Source organism: Acinonyx jubatus, chromosome D2, assembly GCF_027475565.1.
Source record: "Acinonyx jubatus isolate Ajub_Pintada_27869175 chromosome D2, VMU_Ajub_asm_v1.0, whole genome shotgun sequence".
Taxonomy (NCBI): Eukaryota; Metazoa; Chordata; class Mammalia; order Carnivora; family Felidae; genus Acinonyx; species Acinonyx jubatus.
Genome location: NC_069393.1, coordinates 14,531,119 through 14,546,990, shown reverse-complemented (window position 1 = coordinate 14,546,990; position 15,872 = coordinate 14,531,119). Strand labels below are relative to the sequence as shown.

The 15,872-nt window shown below is 44.4% G+C and overlaps 1 long non-coding RNA gene across 2 annotated transcripts; it reads right to left on the bottom strand.

Moving 5' to 3' along the window:
• Positions 1–981: 981 nt before the first annotated feature.
• Positions 982–15,346, bottom strand: LOC106969514 (uncharacterized). Of its 2 annotated transcripts, none has more exons than XR_003417237.2 (6): positions 15,288–15,346; positions 10,332–10,494; positions 8,068–8,165; positions 7,286–7,387; positions 3,676–3,839; positions 982–2,635 (listed from the first exon to the last, which is right to left on the bottom strand). It is a non-coding gene; the product is annotated as an uncharacterized LOC106969514 (long non-coding RNA). The 2 variants fall into 2 exon arrangements; XR_008292072.1 differs by having other exon boundaries at positions 15,284–15,331.
• Positions 15,347–15,872: the final 526 nt, after the last annotated feature.

Here is a 15,872-nt window from a genome sequence, read left to right as displayed (position 1 = left end):
TTATAAGTTATTTACCACTTCTGCCCTCAGTTTCCCCACCCGTAAAATTAATATACGGAGAGTACCTAACCTTACAATGTTACGGTAGGGATTAAGTGAACTAACCTCTGTTGTCACCACTAACACGTTGGCTATGCTGTTTTTTGGTGCATGTATTACACGATGCAGCTTGGGAGCTGGGTTTGAAGAAGGGGGACAAGAAGAGGAAGCAGATCTACCACTGACCAAGTACTGAGTGTGTACGAGGCTCTGTGCTGAGCAGTACCACCCAGGCTGTCTTTTATGCCTCACTGGAACCCTACTGCAGGCAGTAAAATAATGCAGATAAGGAAACCAAAGTTCAGAGAAAACAAACAGCTTCCCAAAGATCGGCACAACTAGAAATTGGCAGATCTGAATCCAGCCCATTTTCTTAGCAAGAATGCTACTTTGACTCACCTAAAAATGAGTGGCATCTTAGAGTATAGAGTGGCTTTAGGCTCCGTCTTAAAAAAGCTTCCACAAGAAGATCAAAGATATTCATGAAAGCTTTTAGGAACTGACCAGCCCACCTCATCTATAACAGGTACACAGATAGAAATTGAACCCGTGGTCCGTGAAAGTGCAGTCAAGGGTCTGTGATGCTCTCTTGGGTTTCTCTCATCCAGTGGCGGGCAGGAAGCAACTTCTGCTAACTGATTGCTTAATTTTCAGGAATACTGTAAGCTGGTTGTTATTTAGCTATTACTAAAATTTTAATTATATAAGCTTACAAATTAATTCCATTGAAACTGAAGGTAAAAAATACTCAAAACTGTTCACTTCACAATTAGGTGACTACATTTTACTATTATCTATGCTTTTGTGGTTAATTACTTCTAACTGTATCCGTAGGTAGAAATACTATAAAACAGTGTGCCACTGTGACCTCTTCGTAACTGCATGTTGTCAATGATGTTACCTTGGAGCTTGACATCAGCCTCGGAGATGGTATTTACAGTGTGGAAATCATCAAATGAAGTAACTCAAAGCTTGATTTATCATTGTGTTTATTGTTTGCGTCTAACAAAGTGATGGAAAAGAAGTTAATAATGCAGGTTAGAGTCAAAATGTGTCTGTAGCTGTTATATTGTGAATAGGACAAAAATTGATGATTTAGTCTTATAGTGTTCAAAAATTACATTCTGATAGTATTTAGCAAAGTCATTCGCTTCATTGACAAATGAGTGAAGATCTGACATACATCCCTGTTTTATTTCCATCTTACGTGTTAATGTGAATGAAAATATGAATCAACATTCATGTCGGAACTACACTCATTCATCAGTTACAATCATAGTTTGGCTATGGATACAGGAGTCTGGCAAAAATCAATGAAAGTTTCTGGAAGAATCAATTGCTGATACAGAATTCATAACCAAAGTATTGTATATTTTATTATTATTTATAAACGGAATGCTCTACGTTACATGAGTAAAATTGGTGACGAGCTTACCTACACGTACGTTGTTTTGCAGACCCTGTGCTCAGCTCATCTTCACGGGGGAGGAGTTTTTCTATGAATCTGACTATTGCCCTTGGGTGCCTATCTTTCAAAAGAGTTAGAGATTGTATGCATAAATATCCATTCTGCCTTCTGACGCTGTTTTTCCATAATCCTGAGAGGCAAGGCAGAGACACGCCAAAAACCCAGGCGTCTCTGTTTCATTTGGCTGCCTTCTCTCTTTTTAGAACCATTTCGCTGTACTGAGACAGTGGGAAGAGTGAGCCTCACAGCGGCTGCAGCTGGTGCTAGAGTTGCCTCAGACCCTTGCCATTCAAGCAGGGAGATCTGAGACTCAAGGGAGGGAATCCCAGTGATTCCCTCCCCTCAAAACTGCACTGGTAAGAGATCCTAAGCCTGCCCTTGGTGCAGGCAGGTTATGTCTCTGTGCAATGGAGTTCTGCATTGTGTTTGGGGCCAAGGCCACAGCATAATGAAAACTGCCTTCTTGCCCATTATTTTACTCTGGCAATATATATTCCCTTTGGAAACTGGGGATACCTTAACTGGATTTTCTTTTTCCCCAAATAGCATCTTAATCTCATCTTCTTGCACCTTATATTTATAATTATATATCTGACAGTTCTCACAAATTACAGAAACAGCCTGTCTCTCTGATTACACCTGCACCCATCTCCCTTCCCTGCACTGGAGTCTTCAGCAACACTTGAGCTAGAAGACAAAGTCCGACGGGCTCCAGGATCTATATGATCATAATATGGCTCCTTGAGGCCCCAGGGATGATAGGTAAAGCAGCATGAAACAAGGCAGAGATGGAAAAAAAAAAAAAACCTGCTCAAATTTCTATTAGTTCTGTAATTTGTGAAACAAAGTCATGGTGCTAATTGTTCTGCAACAAGGTGAAAACTCTGTCTTTATCATGACAGAAAATCACATAAAGGGAAAACGAAGCCTGCTGGCTGGGAAAAGGGTTCACAGCGGTCAGTGGTCCTCAGCACTCCCTCGTGAGGAAGAATAACTGTGTCCCTGACGGCCCATGACGTGGCACTGCCACAAAAGCCACACACAGGGTTTGGAGCATGGAGCACGGTGGCCAGGAGCTGCTTTTGAATGTGCACGTTTCTTCCCCATGGATGAGTAGATGCAAGGAATCTAGAAAAACAGATTTCCAGAAAATTCCATGACCGTTTCCAGAAACATATGCCCCTCTCACTCTGGCTTTCATTTGTCCACTTTTGATGAGCAACTTTTCTGAGCAATGTTTTATTTTCCTTTTAGGCCTACTATCACAAAAGCTACTGCAAACATGATTATAAATGCCAACTAAGTCTCATTAGGGTAAAAATCAGAAAAGGATGTAGAATGTGGCAGAATAGGGAACTTGTCTGTCTAAACGCGGCATCTGCTACTCAAACCAAGCAACTGTTGTCCGTAGAAATACAGGACTGGTGTCGCCAGAGCTTGGGTTATTTTACAGAAGCCAGAAACATGGGTTTTATTAGAAATATCTGAATTTCGGGGTGCCTGGGTGGCTCAGTTGGTTAAACATCCAACTCTTGATTTTGACTCAGGTCATGATCGCAGCGTCATGGGATCAAACCCTGCATTGGGCTCTGCACTGGGCAGGGAGCCTGCTTAGGATGCTTTCTCCCTCTCTCTGCCCTCCCCAACTCATGCTCTGTCTCTCTCTGTCTCTCTCTTAAAAAACAATCTGAATTTTAAGGATGAGAATTACCAATAACTTAAAAATAATGATGACTTTGTAGACTGGAAACCTGTAGACTACCTGGGGGCCAATTTTGAGACATCAGTTTGCAACTAGTAACTGGAATCCATGAGGCAATTAAAAGGACATGAAACATCTCATTTTACTACAAAAACTAGACACAAATGAGCTCTACGGACATACGGTGCTATGATTTAGCGCTGACCAAACGGAGGGAGAGAGCTCTTCACTACATAGAATCTGACCTTTCCCACTTCCAAGTCAAATGATGCAAGTGATTTTGCTGTTCCAAAGTGCCTGATGGCCTGATTACCATAGCTCAAGTCAGGCCAAGTAGTGATTCAATTACCTGATAATGAATGATGAGCTGGACCTTCGGATAGATTTCATGCTCTCCACTGACATTTTAATTACAAATTCCACAAATTGATCTATTGATACATCAGATAAAGGCACTCACAATTACCGCAAAACCAAAGAGTTCTGTGAATTTGTCATGTGGTATTTCAGGAGGCTGGTCTTTGTAAGTGCCTTTCATCAAGAAATGGATTTTTATGATGAAGTCCTCAGGCAAAGGCCTTATCCATTTGACCACTAATATCTAAGAAATGTCCCCCTTATCTTGTTTATCTACAACCAATTACTTAATGACAATTAAAAAATAAGATTGAAATTTGCTTACTTCTTGAATAAAGCAAATCTTTGCATTTAGTACAAATAAACAAACCTAAACCAATAAACACAGCTCTTTCTGATAAATTTATGAGCCAGTTTCCTAAAGCAACACAGTTGCCATTTCTGTAGACTCAGTGAGGCTCTTTATAATGTTCTCATTCAATCAGAATAAGAAGCACAAATGAAATACAATGTTTCTGGTACCTTGAGGAGGGCTTAGTCAACACCAATGGCAAACAGATTCACATGTTACCAGTGACTCCATCTCTGAGATAAAGCTATAAACGTCTGACTAACTTCCAATGCAATATTTATGACAGTTGCCCCTAGAAGTAATTGCAATCTCCATAAATGCCTGCAATAAGAAAATATAGTTTGAGAAACGTAGGTTTTTTAATGGTTCAGCAAAAGGTTAGAGTCAGAGTACTCATGAAGGAGAGGAAGTCAGGTCACCCCAATCCTTTCTCTGCCTAGCAGTCATCTGCAAAGCTTAAAGATTCAGGCTGCTGTTCAGGAGCCTGGGTGGCTCAGTCGGCTAACTGTCCGCCTTCAACTGAGGTCATGATCTCACGGTTCATGGGTTTAAGCCCCACGTCAGGCTCTGTGCTGACAGCTCAGAGCCTGGAGCCTGCTTCAGATTCTGTCTCTGTCTCTCTCTGCCCCTTCCATGCTCATTTTCTCTATTTCTCTCTCTCTCTCTCAAAAATAAATAAAAATTAAAAATTTTTTTTTAAAAATTCAGGCTGCTGTAAACACAGAAATATCTTTCTTGGTGAGAGAGTTTTCCTGTTGATCTTCTGCTTCTTAATGTCTCTGAAATCCAGCCATTATATGTGAACTGGATCAAGATCACCATAAATACTGGAAACATTATGTATATAATTATATAAATACTGGCTGGGTGAGACTATTTTCTGAGGCATGTATTTACGACACTGATTAAACAGAATACAAAATGTCACTGGCATTGATGTTTATTGTATTTCTTGAATTCATTGTTTACTTTCCTTGGGGTTATAACAATGGATGTGTTACCAAAGATGTCAGGGGGGAAAGATGTGGGTAAAATTTAATAAGACACGAGAGCAGTGGTTGGCTAATCCTGAGTTCATAAATAAGATGCTTTCCCCCAAATGGAAAATGTCATTTCCCTGGGTATTTTTCAATAACTGAGGCTAGCTGGGGCTACCTTGCCAATGCACATTCTTAAAAAGTAAGAGGTAAGTGAATTAGAAAAGTTTTTGGGACTTCATGCTATCAAATTATAAGTTCAATGCATTTTTTTTCACTGAAGTGACCAGTTGTTACACACAGTTCATTTAAATCGAGCGGCAGGTTAAACAGTACCCATGTGACACTAAAATAGATTGACTCAAAGGGAAAAGTAAAATCAAGCAGATTGGGTTCACACACATTCGACTGACAGATAGAACTTTCAACGTTCTGACCTTTCCCCGCGACAGTCTCTAAACTCCATAAAACCCGAAGACTTGTGTGTAGAGACAAGTGAGTGCTTCGGAGGAGAAGATGTGACTTTTTCCTCTACGACTTTCCCAGAATTAAATGCACCGTTAAGAGCACAAGATTCAGCCTCTCCATCCCCGCCCTTTTGGAGAAGGATGTGATACATCCTTGCAACGGGCTCCTGTGTACTGAGCAGACAGCCTGGCCCGCCCCCAGGCAGTGCTGAGAAACAGACCGTCTGGTCTGGGGAGGCTCCCTGAATGAGAGCCCTGCTCCTGCCCGATAACACCTCCGCCCCTGTTCCCACGCTGCCTGGTCACTAGGGTGACTTGTGACTTGCAGCCACACCACGTTCAGGCCAGTATTTCTCGAGAGGATTCAAGATCCAAAACCCTTCTCAACCCAACGGAGACCAAAGCTTTAAGTGAGTGCTTTCACTGCCTGCTTGTGATAGTCTACTAACCACCGGAATCTATAAAGTTAAAGTCTGCTAATGACTTAACCTTCCACGGGACGGTTACACTTCAGAGCACGAGTCTGACACAGGGGAGGTCCAGGGATGCCTCTGTATTCTCTGCCAGGCTGAGAGAGAGAAAGGGTTTGCGGTCTGGATCGCCCAAATGCTCTCGAGTCTGGGACGGCACGCCGTTGTTAACACACTGATTCAGATTGCGGCTACCAAGGTCACCGAGGGAGGAAGAACCACGTGTGCAGCTCTTCAAACACCCAGGTTGCGGGGACTCTGACTCGCTGTGGTCGAGGCAGTGGTCGAAAACTCACGATTTGCTTTTAAAGCCACACGGACACTGAGGCACGGAGTTCAGTGCCACTTGGAACTGGATTCTGGACACCCCATCGTTGCTGAGATCTGTTCTGGCATTACATCTCTCTCTCCTCGATGGTGAGAGTAGAACACGCAGTACATTGCTTCTTCTGTCAAAGTTTTCTTGGACACCGAGATGTATAAGCAGAGATTTTCAGAACCCGCGTGGGGTTCCGTCAGGGTTTAGATCCCAGATTTTCCGTTTCTTGGAATACTCCGCATTGATGAAGGAGCAGCGGAAGCCCAAGATGACTGCACTCCGACACCAAAATGAGTAAGCAGGACTCACAAAAAGCATCCCCGGCCACGCCGTCGATATGGTAAAAGCAAGTTCCCTGTGGACATCTGAAAGGGTCCATGTCTCTTTCAGCCAGCACATCCTGGGTGGGCTTCCTGTGCAAGGGTGACTGTAAGAGAGACCCTCACTGCTGGCCGACTACAGGTGCCTCCTGGACAGCGCCACACGCCTTAATGGGAGCACTTCTGCCCCTGCGTTCCCAGGCTGCAGACGGACTGTGCTTGGAGAGGACCCCGTCAGGCCTAATTAAGTCTGCTTTCCATAGCCAAGGTCAACTCAGCACTGCACTGCACGAGAGTCACGGGAAATCCTAAGATTTCTGTAAATAACTGGACAGACCCATCCTGTCTCACTCACTCAGAAGCCAACTTGGCGTCTAATAAATTAAATCAGTAATATTTAGATGCATGCGTGTGGGCCACGTTCTGAGTCAGTCTGGCTCCCTAAATCCGGCCACCAGGACACCGAATGTTTTTAGAGCCCCTCCTCATTAGGACGGCAGTGGAATGTGATTTCCCGTGAGGTTTCTAAATGATAATTTTTTTGCTCTGATTTGGAGGATAGTAGAGTCTGGCCAGTTACAACCATTTTATTTAACGTTCAACAAGAGGTTAAGAGTGAGGACTTTGGTATTTTGGTGCTGAAGTTCATATTTCATAAATACGATTCACTTCAAAATTATCTGTCCCTACAAAATGCCTTTGGCTCACAGCTCAGTGGGTTGAACATGCCTATCTCTGAGCCATGTGATAATGGCAAAGACACTCATCTCTCACCTTGGGCTTCTCAGCTGGAAAATGATAAGGCTGAACTTACCCTCAAAATCCAGGGAGTGGTGAGAAATAGCTACTGCCCCTCATACATCTTGTGTTCAAAGATATGAATGCACTGTGAGCTGAAGCGATGCGCTTTCCCCCACTAGAGAAAGAGCCACAGAATAGTTAATGAGAATAGATACAATTCACTGGGTAACACATTTGAGGAAAAAAGTTTAAAGTGACAAGCAGGGATTTCTCTTGACCCGTCCAACTGTACTGCACTTTTCTCTGTCAGAGGTTTTTACGAAGTAATTACAGCTAATGACTCGCTGTCATCACGAGAATTTGGGAGAAGTCTACACCTGACCCTTCCAGTACTACCATTACTTGGGCACGAAAGGAACAATAATATCCTTTGATTGCCTATTATATGCCGGGCATTTTGGCATGTGTGCGTGTCTCATTTAATACAATAACCCTAAGGCACAGGCATAATTACTTCCACTTAGCAACGGGGAAACTGACATTCAGAGAAGTTAAGTAGCTACGTGAAGGTGGCACAGGCAGAAAAGGATAGAATCGGACTTGAACTCAAGCTCTGTTTGATGCCAAGATGGTTTTTCACATCCCATACTTTCCCAACATCCAGAAAATCCCAGTGTTCATGGGGAGCCGAAAGGGCATGCACAGTCCTAGCTCCTCCCTCTCCTCCCAAACTCCCTTCATTTTTCTGCACTCTGAGCCCTTTGGCTCTGGTTGCTGGAAAACACAGCCTTGAAGAATTTCAAGGTGACCAATACGGCTCGGAGATTAGACCTCCCCGATGCTGTTTATACTGACAAGTCTCTCCAGCACGAGGCGTTGCCCTCTTTTTCCCTGGCCTGGCTCTGTGTCCTATGTGGGCTGCTCCCCGGCCCTCTGGCTTCTTCTGGGTTCACCTAATAGGGGACACTGGCAAGGATCAGAAAGCCGAAGGGGAGACAAGTCAGGGTGGGGTCATCACCGTCACCCCCCTCGCACATCCTGCCCACCTGCCGTCTGGCACCAGGCGGTTCTGCTTTTTTCCTTTCCTGTCTCCTGGGGCCCAGAGGTTGCCTGCCTCATGGCGCTTTGTCATCCCTCAGACTCTGCTCACATCCCTGTATCTAGCTCTTCAATAAACAGGGGCGTGAACCTTCTGGTGAGCCGTCTGCTTCCTGCCCAGCCCCCGACTGGCACATGTAATTACAGCGAATTACGATGAACTGCCATTGTCACGCTTCCCAGGACTCTCAATGTACCCCCAGAATCTGAAACACAAATATGTATAACTCGTGTTTTTACAGCCCAATGGCCCAAAATTCATTGCCCAAGCCCCACAGGCTAGTTCCTCAGTCTTGCCTCGGGATTGTTTCTCCCAGAGAAACAATATAGTCCTTAATATAGTCTTAATATAGTCTCTTCCTTTGTCTCTGTACACAGAGACTAGCACTATTTTCTGTCTTAGAATCCTAGACATTCCACATCTCACTCAATCACAAGAGATATGCCTGCCTTTCCACTTCCTAAGAAAAAGTCTGGAAAAAAGAGTCCAACCCACGTAGGTTAAAAAAAAAAAAGTACAGTATAAATAATAAATTTAAACCAAAGAAAAAAACATGTGACATATATTGTCTTCTAAACTTTTGCGTTAGATTGCTTGGTAAGTTATAAATGTTTACAAATGTTGCCATCAATATGTCCTTGAGATCTAAATCTTTTTCCTTTGCCAGGTTTGCTACTTTTTTGCAGTCTTCATGGTTTCTTTGAAATTGGTTTCAGATACATTGTGTTTGGCGTAGGGCACTTTGATTCCAAGTCAATTTAGTTTGTTCCTGTGGACCAGGGAGTCTGGGGAGGGGGGAGAAGCAAGAGAGGCTGTGGCTGAGGGCAGGAGAGGCCACATCAATAATTATTATAAAATGTATCTCTGAAAAGGAGAGGTCATTTTAGAAATGGCTGACTTCTCAGAGGTGGATAAATGCTCCCGAGATGTGGCTCCTGAATGCTTGGCTCACTGTCTTGACGGGGAGAAAAAGCCCTAAACCATTGTGGGGCCACTACGGACAGCAGCAAAGCCTGGGACAGTGACGGTGGCTCTAAAACTGTGTAGTGACCGTTGTCGCCAGCCGCAATCCTTTCCCCAGTTCCCAGATATGACCATTGTGTAACACTTGCTTTTACTTTCTACTAGTTTGGATGATCCTTGTAATAATACATCTAGAGGTTGACTGCAACATGTGTAAACAGTTATAGCTTATTAGGCAATTCACTGTAAAAGTTTAAAAGTCAGGATGTATCAAGTGCTTAACCCAATGGTTTCCTTGATTTCTATTTATTTACACTGTGCTTTCTCCCCGCTGTGGATTAGACTACTACTTCCCAGCAGACAAGACACATTCCTGCTATGCAGGGTCCTGGATGGGGCTTCAGGATGACTGAGGACCTCTCAGGGTTTAGGTTAGGGGGTTCCCAAAGTATCATCAGAACCACCTGATCAGAATTCCAGATACAAGACCCCAGGCTCTACCCTGAAGCTTCTGGTTCGGGTTCTAATAAGGCTCTGAAAATTGGATTTATTTCTCCCCAAATGAGAATCGTTTACCAGTGCAAAGGTTTTTACCAGTTCGAATATCTCGAGAATCTATGAGCCTCCAACTGGCAGGCCAGAAAAACACTGCTTTTTATAACCATCTCAACAGATGCAACCACTGAATGGACTTTCACAACTGCACAGAGCATACCTGCCACCTACCTAAGGCTTTAATAAAGGAAAGGATGTATATGGGAGGAGCAAGAGGGTACAGACAAATAGCAGGGCCCCCAGATCCTTCTAGGCACAGCTCTGACAAAGCCTGTTCACTGGAGGTAGGTCTTTGTTACAGAGAACAGATTGCGCATATTTCCAAAAGGTTCCTTTCTCCTCCTCCCTGACAAAGACACAGTCATTTTTCTTGGCTGTGTGCTTGGTGAGATTCCTGGAGGTAAGGGCCCTGAATGTACAGTCCCCCTCCTAAAACTGTGCTCTCAGGACTTTCTCATTCCCAAAGTGGTCCACACTGAGCCTCCAGCATCATCAAAGTTACCATGTAAGTGTTTCTACGGTTTCTGCCCCAGCTAAGCTGATGTCAGTTGTCTTTCTCAGTAGTCACTGGTCCCCAGGTTTTGAAGTGGCCATTTGTCCCATGAGTTCAATTCTTTAACAGGTTCCAGAAAAGTTGTTGATTTTCTGTGCATTCAGCGTTTTTCCTGTTGGAACAACGGGAAAATGACTTCCAAGCTGTCACATGCCAGAGTTGAAACTTCAAGTACAACAATGTTTTTATAAAGAATTCCAGGAGTGCCTGGGTGGCTCAGTCAGTTAAGCGTCCGACTTCAGCTCTGGTCATGATCTCACAGTTCATGGGTTTGAGCCCTGTGTCAGGCTGTGCTGACAGCTCAGAGCCTGGAGCCTGCTTCGGATTCTGTGTGTCCCTTTCTCTGCCCCTCCCCCGCTCGCACTGTGTCACTCTCTCTCAAAAAATAAACATTAAAAAAATTTATAAAGAAGTTCTGAGTCCTTGTTGGGGTATAAGTGAGAGGAAGTAATGACAAACTATGACACGAGAAATGACCTGAAATATCTTTCATACTGTAGATAATATGTACGGAACTTTGCTGTTTTCCTGTCGGTGCAAAAGCAAGTTAATGAAAAAAATCAATGGGATAGACAAGCTTAATTAATTAATTAAATTGTTTTCTTAATTTAAAAAGTAAAGTATTTTTCTTACTTAAAAAGGTAAAAAAAATCAAGTCCATTTTAGAACATTTTTGTAAAAATGAACACTTTATTTGAGAGGCAAAAATTGTTAATTTGTTACATACAAATATTCAGGTTCTGTCATTTGGTAGAACAACCTGATGTTTCATCAACAGAGTGATTGTGGTCTCAGCCAGTCTTATTCTTTACAGTAAGCTCCTTCTGTTTTTTCTTCAAAGGTTTATTTATACATTTTGAATGAGTGTTCGGGAAGAGCAGAGAGAGAGCGAGAATCTCAAGCAGGCTCAGGCACTGTCAGCCCCGAGCCCCAAGCAGGGTTCGAACTCCTGAACCTGAGATCATGACCTGAGCTGCAGCCAAGGTTTGGACGCTTAATGGACTGAGCCCCACAGTCGCGCCCGTAGGAACCTCCTGATGAACGGTACTGCTCATCCATAAAGGATAAATGAGTGGCCCAGAGGAAAATCTCCCAGGCAGCTTTGGAAGTAAGTACGCACCAGAAAGCACATTATCTTACTCACTTTTGCTGCTAGACACTGGTTATTCCATTCAGCTGACCCATATCACCTGAATTAAGAGCATGAGAAATCTGAAAACTGCATTCAGTGTGTGTGCTATGGAAGTCTGAAAAAAATAACGCTATGAATTGTAACAGGGTTCTTTTATTTTTTCCTTTGAATAAGGGTGATGATACGTTCTCTAGCCCTCTTCTAATCTTTGAAAATAGGTTACCACAATGCATTTGGGAATGCACAGGTGCATACAAACACACACCAATGATATTTATTTAGAATCACAAAGGATTTTATACTGCCAGTTTTCACATGCCTCACAATAAAGATATGTTATTTCTAAATTTTCTGGCATGACGGTATGCCAAGCAAGGAATGATTTAATCATTCAGTTTTACATATGTGCGATCAGGGAATACAGATTAATTGGAAAAGAAAATGCAGTGTCACCAAAAGGAATATTGATCTTACCAGATGGCTAGAAGGTGGCTGCTGTAGTAATCTATTGGAAATATCCTAGCTGGCCCTTTAAAATTTATTTTTCACTATAAATTAAAGAATTTGAAAGCCATATTCTTTCTGCAAGTTACAAAACTATTGTCTCACTTCAAAAATGTATCCTTTTCCCACTCCAGCACAAATTACTTATCGCTAGAGGTCTTCATAAGGGTGTGGGAAGTATGTTTACTCTAACACTGTCAGGAGGAAAACCTTTCCCTTCTTCCCTTCTGGGTTTTTTGGCTGGGCTTTTAATCATTAATTAAATTGACAGGAAACATAAACAGGAGTAAAACAAATTGAACGTTGTGTATGGGACTCAAGGAATGAAGGAAAGAGACAGGCTTTATACCTTTTAGACAAAGAACAGTATATTTGTGAAGAATTGAAAAGACAAGGGAGTTGGGAGTGACGTAGCGATTTAGTGAAGATCTGTTTATACAGCCTTCTGGGCCCAGAATTCCCCGTCTCTGATAAGGAGGTAAGATAGGGCCCAGAAGGACCATATGGATGCCTTCTACCCTCAGGGCAGCGGAGTGGGTGGGGGCAGGGGGGAGGGGGACCCTCAATGGAAATCTATTTCCTGCTTTCTGGGGGAAAGAAGGAGGCTCAGAATATCCTTCTGGCACTTAAGTAACTTCAGTTCAAAATGGTCACTACACCCAAGGAGCACATTTTGGGTGAAATGTTCTGCTACCCTTCAATATCCTTTTAACTAAAAGTGGAGTCAGATCTCCAGGGAACATTTAGTTACATCATGAAGGTAGGAAATTTGACTAACCTCTTGTTTTCTTATGACAGTGTTAATAAGAGAATTCTGTTTGATTTTTATTAAGTCTCTTTTCCCAGAAAGAAAGCCCATACCTGACTGTAGGTGACAAGACAGATGTATTTACATGTTCTTTGCACAAACGTAGAAAAAAGATGAAAAGGAAATGTTGAGGTTTTTTTTTCTCTCATATGAAATTATATTGTGACTATCCAGTGTTGTCTTGTGTGTTTAGACATCTTGTAATTTGATTTGTTGAAATAAATAAATAAGTAAACAAACAAACAAACAAATAACCATCCTCGACTGTTAGTAGATCTTGTTCTATTATAACTTGGGTAAGTTATCTTTCTAAAACAAGGCATAAAGAATTGTGAGGCATATGCTATCTTAAATTGCAAGATATGTTAATGATAGTTAAAAATTTTTAAGTGGGTGTTGGAAACTCTGTTCTCTCTCTCTCTCTCTCTCTTTTTTTTTTTTTTTGAGAGAGAGAGAGACAGAGAGAGAGAGAAAGAGAATACACATGAATGGGGGAGAGGTAGAGAGAGAGAGAGAAAATCCCAAGCGCAGAGCCTGATGCGGAGCTCAATCCAATGAACCATGAAATCATGCCCTGAGTTGAAATCAAGAGTCAGATACTCAACCAACTGAGCCATCCAGGTGCCCCAGAAATTCTCTTTCTAAATCTCCTTGACCCCCCAAATTTCACAGGTCAGGAAGCTATGTCTCTGGAAGGATCACCAAAATGATAGAGTGGTAACCAGAAGCCCGTTTCCTGATTTTCAGGCCCAGTGCTCTTTCCAAGTGCAATCTCTAGTCGCTCATCCAGCCTGCAGCACAGGATGGCACCCATCTGGTGGTTTTCGCGTGTGGGAAGTGTACAAGAATGACAAGAATCCTGTCAAAGGGAGGGAGACACTCCCCAGAAACAACCTAAGAAATCAATGACCAAAACCAGCAAAGAACTTCCTTCTCAGATTACCTAAATCTTCACAAATTGTGAATTTACAAAAGAACAGATGGGCCCAATTTAAGAGCTTCCGGTTTTTCTAAGTGGAGCACTCACATGGTGAGTGAAAAAGAAACTGGCCAGGTCCATGAGGGCATTCTGATAGCCACTGAAGAGGAGAAAGGGAAAAAGAGAGGAGAGGAGAAGAGAGGAGAGGAGAGGGGAGGGGAGGAGAGGGGAGGGGAGGGGAGGGGAGGAGAGGAGAGGAGAGGAGAGGAGGAAGAGAAGAGAAGAAGAAAGGAAAGGAAAGGAAAGGAAAGGAAAGGAAAGGAAAGGAAAGGAAAGGAAAGAAAAGAAAAGAAAAGAAAAGAAAAGAAAAGAAAAGAAAAGAAAAGAAAAGAAAAGAAAAAGGGAGGGGAGGGGAGGAGAGGGGAGGGGAAGAAAAGAAAAGAAAGAGGGAAGGAGAAAAAGAAAGGAAGGGAGAAAATTTGTCTGGGAAAGCAAGAAAACGGGGTTCTAACAATAAAGTTGATGAAGTGTTAGCTGAATAGTGCTTTATGAATCTTTGTCTACAAATTCTGAGTCAGTTACTCATTTCTCATTCATCTGGGAGGAATGTGGATGTATTCAGGGACTCCATAAAACCGAGTCCCGCTCCGGCTGGGAACACATGTGCCCACAGGGGCCACAGGGCTACTGCCCCAGTAAATCAGACCTTCCCAGCTGGTAGGAGGGAGCCTGCTGGGACCCACAGGTGCCGAAGTGCTGGTCCCCATGCCCCTCAGGGAAGCTGGATGGAGCCCAATGCTGTCAGACCTTGACCAGCAAACAGAACTCTGCCATCGGGGATGGACCATAAAGTAGGGACTGTCCTCTCTGCCTGCTGCCTCCTTTTTAAACGACGTTTACAGGAAAGAGAGCCTTTGGATTACACAGAAAATAATACATTCTGGCTCCTAATTTCAGCTCCAAAGGGCTTAGAAATCCAACTCCCACCTTCACAACAACAAAACGCCAAACAAACTGAACACTAGTGACTTTTCTTAAGTCCTTCAGAGAACGGAGTTCACAAGGCAAAGCATGTGAATACGAAACCCCCGTCCCTGTGTAGTGGCTGCAGACTGAAGGATTTAGTTCCTCCTGAGGCTCCTGCTTTTCGTGTCCCGATGCCACCCTGGCCGCGCAGAAACACATCCCTCTTTCAGCCCCGGGGTCTACCAGGCCCTCCTCTCGGGATCTGTGCGGTCACCTGGCCCGGGAGCCACGGAGGGAGGCGGTCCTGAGCTCGTCGGCACGGACGCCCTCACGCCGGAGCCCACAGCCCCCGGACCCTCGTCTGTACTCCTTCCCTGCTCACCCAGCTCCCAGCTGCCTGGGCTGTGGCCTTCTGGACGACGAGGCTCTCTTAACCCGTGTACCTGCGTGTGCCCTTTGCCCCAGTCCCCGCCCCCTTGTGAAAGGTTCTCGTGGGGAGGGTCTGTCTGCCCCGTGGTCCCCAGCCAGGGTCCCAGCTGGGGAGTGGCCCTGAAAAGGACAGCAGGACACACCCACCGCTCGTTATCAAACAGGCGACTTGTGGGAGGGGGCTGGCCGAGTACTCTGAGTGCACACGCACACGCGCGCACACACACGCACACACAGGCACACACGCGCACACGCACGCACATGCACGCACACCCGCACACACGGATGCCCCTTGCCAAATACGGCGGGAGCACCGTCCAGTTGGAAGTTCCTGCACAACATAACGACGCTTCCCTTCCTGCTTCTGCGCCAGCACGTTAGAAGCAACGTTTTGGGGTGAAGACAGCACGCACCCCGGGAGCAGCAGGGCCAGGGCACGATCGTCCAGCCCTTAGGAACCAACAACAGCATCTCCAGAGGCACCATGGCCAGGTCTCCAGCCGGGACACGGAAGTTGGAAGACTCATCACACTTTGGGAAGTCCAGAGCTCTGCCTCCCAAACTGGCACTTCTGGCCCACGCCGTCCTGCGGGGTCACAGGGAGTTCACGAGCGGGAGTCATCTCTCCCCTACGCAGTGCTGCTCAGGAACACCACTGACATTCCCCCCTCTGCTGGAGTGCCAGGCAAACGGGGCTGGGACGCCCGCTGACCCGTCACAGAGGAAGACGGG